The sequence below is a fragment of the Suncus etruscus genome, chromosome 2 (assembly GCF_024139225.1).
Source record: "Suncus etruscus isolate mSunEtr1 chromosome 2, mSunEtr1.pri.cur, whole genome shotgun sequence".
In the NCBI taxonomy this organism is placed as follows: Eukaryota; Metazoa; Chordata; class Mammalia; order Eulipotyphla; family Soricidae; genus Suncus; species Suncus etruscus.
In genome coordinates this window covers 3,377,073-3,384,572 of record NC_064849.1, presented here as the reverse complement: position 1 = coordinate 3,384,572, position 7,500 = coordinate 3,377,073, and positions in this window count along the sequence as shown.

The following is a 7,500-nucleotide window of genomic DNA, read 5'->3' as shown; positions in this document are numbered from 1 at the left end:
ATTCCTCGGTTTTGGTGATTATTGGCAGGTTCATATATGTGTTTAATAATATGGGTATAGCAATCCTAGGTCATTTATACGATTGCATCATCACCACAGAACCAAAGGTGGATGTGATGGCAGAGGAATGGGCACCCAGAAGTAAACTCAAATTTGAAGTTTTAGGGGCTGGAGAGAGAACCCAGAGGGGTGTTTGCTTTGCACTCAGCCAATCCAGGATAGACTGGTTCGATTTCCAGCATCCCATATGGTCCCCTAAGCCTGCCAGCAGCAATTTCTTAGCACAAGGCCAGGAATAATCCCTGAGCGCCACCGGGTGTGATCCAAAAAACCAAGAAAAAATTAAATTTGGGGGCTGGAGAGAGCATGGAGGTAGGGCGTTTGTCTTGTATGTAGAAGGATGGTGGTTCGAATCCCGGCATCCCATATGGTCCCCTAAGCCTGCCAGGAGCGATTTGTAGAGCCAGGGGTAACCCCTGAGCGCTGCCATGTGTGACACAAAAAACAAAAGTTTTAGGTTTCATGTGTACAGAAATAGCATCCTTGGGGTCAGTGATAGCAAAGCGTCGTAGGGCGTTTTTCCTTGCACGCAGCAGACCTGGGCTCTGTCCTGCCATCCCTTGGGGTCCCCTGAGCCTGCCAGCCCGGAGTAACCCCTGTCTTATCTCCCTTGTCCCAATACCAATGAAGTCTTACAATTTTTATTTTTTACAATTTTTTTATTCTTCTTTGGTTTTTGGGTTACACCCAGGGACACTCGGGTTACTCCTTACTCTGCTCAGAAATCACTCCTGGCAAGCACTGGGGACCATATGGGGTGCCTGGATTCAAACCAACGTCAGTCCTCGGTCGGCCACTTGCAAGACAAATGCCCTACCACTGTACTATCTCCGGCCCCACAATTTTTATTTTTACATAGATACCTTAAAGTTTAAATCAGAAGAAAATGCAAATCTGATTTGTGCTTGCAGTTTTACATTTCATCTAAAACAAAGAAATCCTCACCAATCTGATAAATACGGCCATGGGAGAAGTAAAAGAAAAGAGGCCTTTTAATTTAGGGGTCATACATGTAAGTACATATTTCTGCCAGGAGAGGGTGCTGTGGAATAGGCTTTAATGAAACTGCAACGCACCCTTGTGACTGGGCTAGCAAGTGCTTAGGGCTTACTCCTGGCTGGGTACTGAAGGATCACTCCTGTCCGCTGGGGCAGCATCCCCAGTGCTGGGGATCGCCCCCTGGTCGGCTCCATGTAAGGCAAGCACCTTCCTTGCTGTACTGGCTCCAGCTACTAGAGAGAAAATAACTCTTCTTTTTTTTTTTAATATAATTTTTATTTTGATCATCGTGGCTTACATATTGTTGACAATATTATTTTAGGTACATATTTACATAAAATCAAGGGGGATTCCCATCACCAGATTGTCTTCCCTATACCTCCATTTTTGTCCTCCCTCCCATTTCCTCTTCCCTCACCCTCAGGGCGGCTAGAATATGTGGTCCCCTCTGTATCTGACCTACTACTTAGTAGTCTTGCACCTGTTTGGTCTTGATGTCTCCCTTATTTCCCCCTCTAACTGGAGGCAGGCCTAGCTAGTTCAAGATGCATGGTTTTGTTTGAAAAAGAGAAAAGTAATAAGCTGGGGTAAGAGACTAATATGCCGAAATTGGGCGGAATCCTTCTAGGGGCTCTCATCAACGCTTTGAGAGATGAAGGAGATAAAGAAGGTGAAACACTCCCCCAGAAAATAACTCTTCTTTTCCTTCTTTGCGGTGCAGGTCGAGTTGGGATGGAAGCCAGGGCCTTATACCCAAGGAAGTGCTCTATCAGAGCTACATCCCTGGCCAAGCTTTGACCTTTTCTAAAAGCAAAAACGGGCTGGAGCAATAGCACAGCGGTAGGGCCTTTGCCTGGCATGGGCTGACCCAGGATAGACCTGTGTTAAATCCCCGGCATCCCATATGGTTTCCTGACCCTGCCAGGAATGGTTTGTTTTTGTTTTTGTTCTGGGACCACACCCAGTGACACTCGGGTTACTCTGGCTGTGTGCTCAGAAGTTGCCCCTGGCTTGGGACACCATATGGGGCGTGGGGGGGTGGTGGTGTGTCGAACTGCGGGCCATCTTAGGCTAGCACAGGCAAGGCAGACTTCTTACCGCTTGTGCCATCGCTCTGGTCCCTACCAGGAGTGATTTCTGAACGCTACTGGGTGTGATCCCAAGAAACAAACAACAAATATAAAACAGGCCAGAGTTATAACAGCAAGAAGAGCATCTGCCTTGCCAGGGTTGATCCCAAGCATCCTATATAGTAACCTGAGCCTGGCAGGAGTAATTTCTAAGCACAGCCAGGAGTCACCCCTGAGTGCAGCTGGGTGTGGCCCAAAAACTAAAAAAAGAAAAAAAACTTCCTTGACTTTGCTCTTGTGATGACTGGGAGTAGAGGGCCCCCTCTAACCAGGGGTCACACACATTTCGTTCGGCGCTAGTAGAGAACAAGAACTCCAGGATGCATACTTGAATGGTTGAGTGGGGTTGGGGGCTCACTCAACTTGGCCGTGATCATATTCTGGTTGTGCTGCCATTTCCACTGTGACTGCCGGGGCTCGCTCTCCCGGCCTTAGTGCTCCTCTCTCTGCAAATACCCACTGGGCATTAGGTCCCACGCTCTGGCATGGCACAGAGCACTGTGCTTGGAGCCAGAGCATCCCGGGAGCAGCAGGGATTCAGATCACAGTCGCTTGCAAGGCTGATGCATTTGTCAATGAACCAGGCCCCAGGCCCAGCTTTTTTCCTTTCTCTGGTAAAAGATGACTTACTGCCCCATTTCATCACCATTTTCTCTCTACCCCAAGTGGCCTTATTCCAAAAATCTATGGAGTTGAAAATTTAGCATAGAACCTCTGTTACTTTATCTTATCAAATCTAATGGTTGCCTCCTTCAATTTTTCATTTATTTCTGTTTTTAGGGTCACACCCGGCAGCACTCAGGGTTTCCTCCTGGCTCTACACTCAGAAATCGCTCCTGGCAGGCTTGGGGGGACCATATGGGATGCCAGAATTTGAACCACCGTCCTTCTGCATGCAAGGCAAATGTTCTACCTCCATACTATCTGGCCCCGCCTCCTTTTTTTAAAATTTATTATTTTGGTTCTTGGATCACATCCGTCTGCGCTCAGGGGTTACTCCTGGCTCTATGCTCAGAAATTGCTCCTGGCAGAGTGGCTATGGTGTAATCGGTAAGGCGACTGACTGCCTTGTACTCGGCTGACCCGTCGCAGACCGAGGTTCGAATCCCCAGCTCCCTGTGGTCCCACGGGCCTCCCAGGGGCGACTTCTGGCTGAAATGGTTAGCCAGGAGGAGCCCCTGAGCCATGCGACCGAGACAAGAAAGGGGAAGAAACCAGAGTCCTCTCACTCCCCAATTTTGGGCCCGGAGAGATAGCACAGCGGTGTTTGCCTTGCAAGCAGCCGATCCAGAACCAAAGGTGGTTGGTTCAAATCCCGGTGTCCCATATGGTCCCCCAAGCCTGCCAGGAGCTATTTCTTTTCTTTCTTTTTTTTTTTTTTTTTTTTTTTTGTTTTGTTTTTTGGGTCATACCCGGCGGGTGCTCAGGGGTTACTCCTGGCTGTCTGCTCAGAAATAGCTCCTGGCAGGCACGGGGGACCATATGGGACACCAGGATTCGAACCAACCACCTTTGGTCCTGGATCGGCTGCTTGCAAGGCAAACGCCGCTGTGCTATCTCTCCGGGCCCTGCCAGGAGCTATTTCTGAGCAGACAGCCAGGAGTAACCCCTGAGCACTGCCGGGTGTGGCCCCCCCAAAAAAAAACAAAAAAAAGAAATTGCTCCTGGCAGGCTTGGGGGACCATATGGGATGCCAGGATTTGAACCACCACCTTCTGCATACAAGGCAAATGCCCTACCTCCATGTTATCTCTCTGACCCCTCCTTTTATTTTTTATTTTTATTTTGTTTTTGGGCCACACCTGATGGTTACTTCTGGCTCAGAAATGGCTCCTGGCAGACTTGGGGGACCTTATGGGAGCCAGGGAGCCAACCCAGGTTGGCCACTGCAAAGCCAAACCTTCCCCTCTATGCTATTACCCCAGTCCCCCCAATTTTTTTATTTTAAAACACTCAGATGTTACCCCTGGCTCTGTGCTCAGAAATCAGTCCTGGCTTGGGGAACCATATGGGATGCCAAGAACCAAACCCAGGTCTGTCCTGGGCAGCCACATACAAGGCAAACGCCCTACGGCTGTGCTATTGCTCTGACCCCAATTTTAATTTTTTTTTTTTTTGGTTTTTGGGCCACACCCGTTTGATGCTCAGGGGTTACTCCTGGCTATATGCTCAGAAATCGCCCCTGGCTTGGGGGGACCATATGGGACGCCGGGGGATCGAACCGTGGTCCGTCCTACGCTAGCGCTTGCAAGGCAGACACCTTACCTCTAGCGCCACCTTCCCGGCCCCAAATTTTTTTTTTTCAGCCACACCTGTTTGATGCTCAGAGGTTACTCCTGGCTCAGAAATTGCCCCTGCTTGGGGGGACCATATGGGAAGCCGGGGGGTCGAACCGCGGTCCTTCCTTGGCTAGCACTTGCAAGGCAGACACCTTACTCTAGCACCACCTCACCAGCCCCCGGGCATATCTGTCTTAAGTTTCCAAGTGGTGTGTTTCATGTTCTAGAACCAAGGGGGTGAGTCAATGACCTGTCATCTTATGGCTTATTTTACAGCTTTCCTCAGAATTCTTCCTCATTCATGGTCAACGCAGCTGTTACATGACATCATTTTCCCTCAGAACATTCTTTGAACTAACGAAGTTATTGAGTTTCAAAAATACATTTTCTCTGTACCTTTTTTCTCTAGTGACACATACAGAAGTGGATGATGCATGTCCTCCCTGGAACAGAATTTGGACAAAACACCCTCATTTGGAGGAAGTGAGGAATAAACAAAGCCCCCACACACAACACACAGGACTCGGGAACTTCAGAAACACGGGGCCAGGAGGCAGCTCCTCAGGCTGAACACGGGCTTTGCTTGTGGAAGCCCCAGTTTGATTTCCTGTACCACATGGTCCTCCAATTCTGGTTAGGAAGGGAGTGACCCCAGACACTGAGCTGGAGACAGAACCCCAGCTTCAGAGGCATATCCCCCCCCAACAACAACAAAGTGAAAATAAAACAGACTTCAGCAAGCCTGTTCTGCGCCTCTTCCATAGACTTTTTTTTGGGGGGTTGGACCATATCTGGAGGTGCTCAGGGGTTACTACTGGCTCTATGCTCAGAAATCGCCCCTGGCAGGCTCAGGGGACCAAATGAGATGCTGGGGATTGAACCCGGATCCATCCTGGGTTGGCTGTGTGCAAGGCAAATGCCCTACAGCTGTGCCATCCCTCTGGTCCCCTCTTCCAGAGAATTGATTTACAAAATCTGATTTGGAGCTGTGTTTTCTGTACTGCTAAGCTATTTAATCAGAATATCAGGATTTTGTTTGTTTGGGGGCCACACATGATGATGCTCGGAGGCAATTCCCAACTCACTGCTCTGAGGTGACTCCTGGTGAAGTTGGAGGAACCCAGTAGTGCTGAGGATCAAAACTGGTTGCTCTACCCTCAAAACTCAGGCTCTGCCCATTAAGCTGTCCCTGTCCCCTGCTGTGTGGTTTTAAGCAATTATGCAATTTAATTGAAGGAATTAAACAATTAGATTTTTTTTTAAAAGATCAAAAATGTCTTAAAAATTCTGGGTTACTGAGTCATTTTAAACACTGCTAAAATGTTTAAATTCTTTGTATTTTGGGGCCGGAGAGATAGCATGGAGGTAAGACATTTGCCTTTCATCCAAAAGGTCGGTGGTTCAAACCCGGGCATCCCATATGGTCCCCCGAGCCTGCCAGGAGCAAGTTCTGAGCATAGAGCCAGGAGTAACCCCTGAGCACTGCCGAGTGTGACCCAAAAACCAAAAAAAAAAAAGTTAAAAAAAACCCTCTTTGTATTTGTGTCACGGGTAATTCAGAGATTAATATCCTGCTAATTATGAGTGTCTTGTACTATCATTAAATATTATCTCAGGGCTGGAGAGGTGGCGCTACAGGTAAGGTGTCTCCCTTGCATAGCACTAGCATAGGACGGACCTCGGTTCGATCCCCTGGCGTCCCATATGGTCCCCCCAAGCCAGGAGCGATTTCTGAGCGCATAGCCAGGAGTAACCCCTGAGCGTCAAAATGGGTGTGCCCCCCCCAAAAAAAAACCAAAAAAATATTATCTCAAGCCATAATTTATGCTTTATGAAGAGGGTGTTTTCTTAGATTTGTATTTTATGTAGTCTCTTCATACATTCCATTAAAAAATTATTTGGGGAGGTGATAACTCCATTTTTCTTTGAATGAACCAGAAGCATCTTAGCCCATAATGTGACTGAGCACTCAGCAGTCATGGCTCTTGCCTTGCTCACAGCAGACCCTGTTTCAATCCCCAGCCTCACATGTGGTCTCCTGAGCCTGCCAGGAGTGATTTTTTTTGAGCTCAGAGCCAGGAATAATCTCTGAGTGCCCCCCTCCTGTTGTGACCCAAAGACCAAAAAGAAAAAAGAAAAAAAGAAGATGCATTGCCCTCTTGTCTCGAAGAATTGTCCTCTGCACTGATTCCAGGAATGGGGGTCAGGCGTTCTTCCTTTCCCAGCACTTGTGTGTCCAAAGGCCACGGCTCTGATGTGATCATCCCAGAAGATCTTTGGGTTGGAGCCACAGCACAAAGGATGCACTTGCCTTGTGTCTCAACACTGCGGTTCCAACCCCAGCACAAACGCATCAGGGGTCACTCCTGAGCACAGAGCCAGGAATCGTCCCGGTCACTGTTGGATGAGAGCGAATGAATTTGAAAAAAAGAGTTGGGCCCGGAGAGATAGCACAGCGGCGTTTGCCTTGCAAGCAGCCCATCCAGGACCAAAGGTGGTTGGTTCGAATCCCGGTGTCCCATATGGTCCCCCGTGCCTGCCAGGAGCTATTGCTGAGCAGACAGCCAGGAGCAAGCCCTGAGCACCGCCGGGTGTGACCCCCCCCAAAAAAAAAAAAAGATTATTTTTGTGCTTTTTTTTCCTGCATAGGCACAGTAAATATTGGGGACATTAGAAAAGGAATTCCCTTGGCCTAAGAGGATACAGGGTTCTCCACTTTTGAAGTATACTGTCATGGGATGAACTATAGACTCCTTGCATGATCATTTACTCTCCCCTCGGTGCTTTTGTGATGTATGGAATACTTCTGCTCCGTCATGGGTGATACAATCTGACCTCTGTAACTAGAGATCTTGGTATCTTCACAGGTCAAGGAATGGAGCCTATGATGGTCTTTCTTTGTGGTTCTAGAAGTTCTGTTCCTTCTGTCATTTTAATCCGTCGTCTGTAGTTGGTGGTCTTGGTCATTGCACTGATCCTAGGATGGAGACTGGAATAGAGTCTTTGTTTATTTGTTTTTTGTTTTTGTTTTT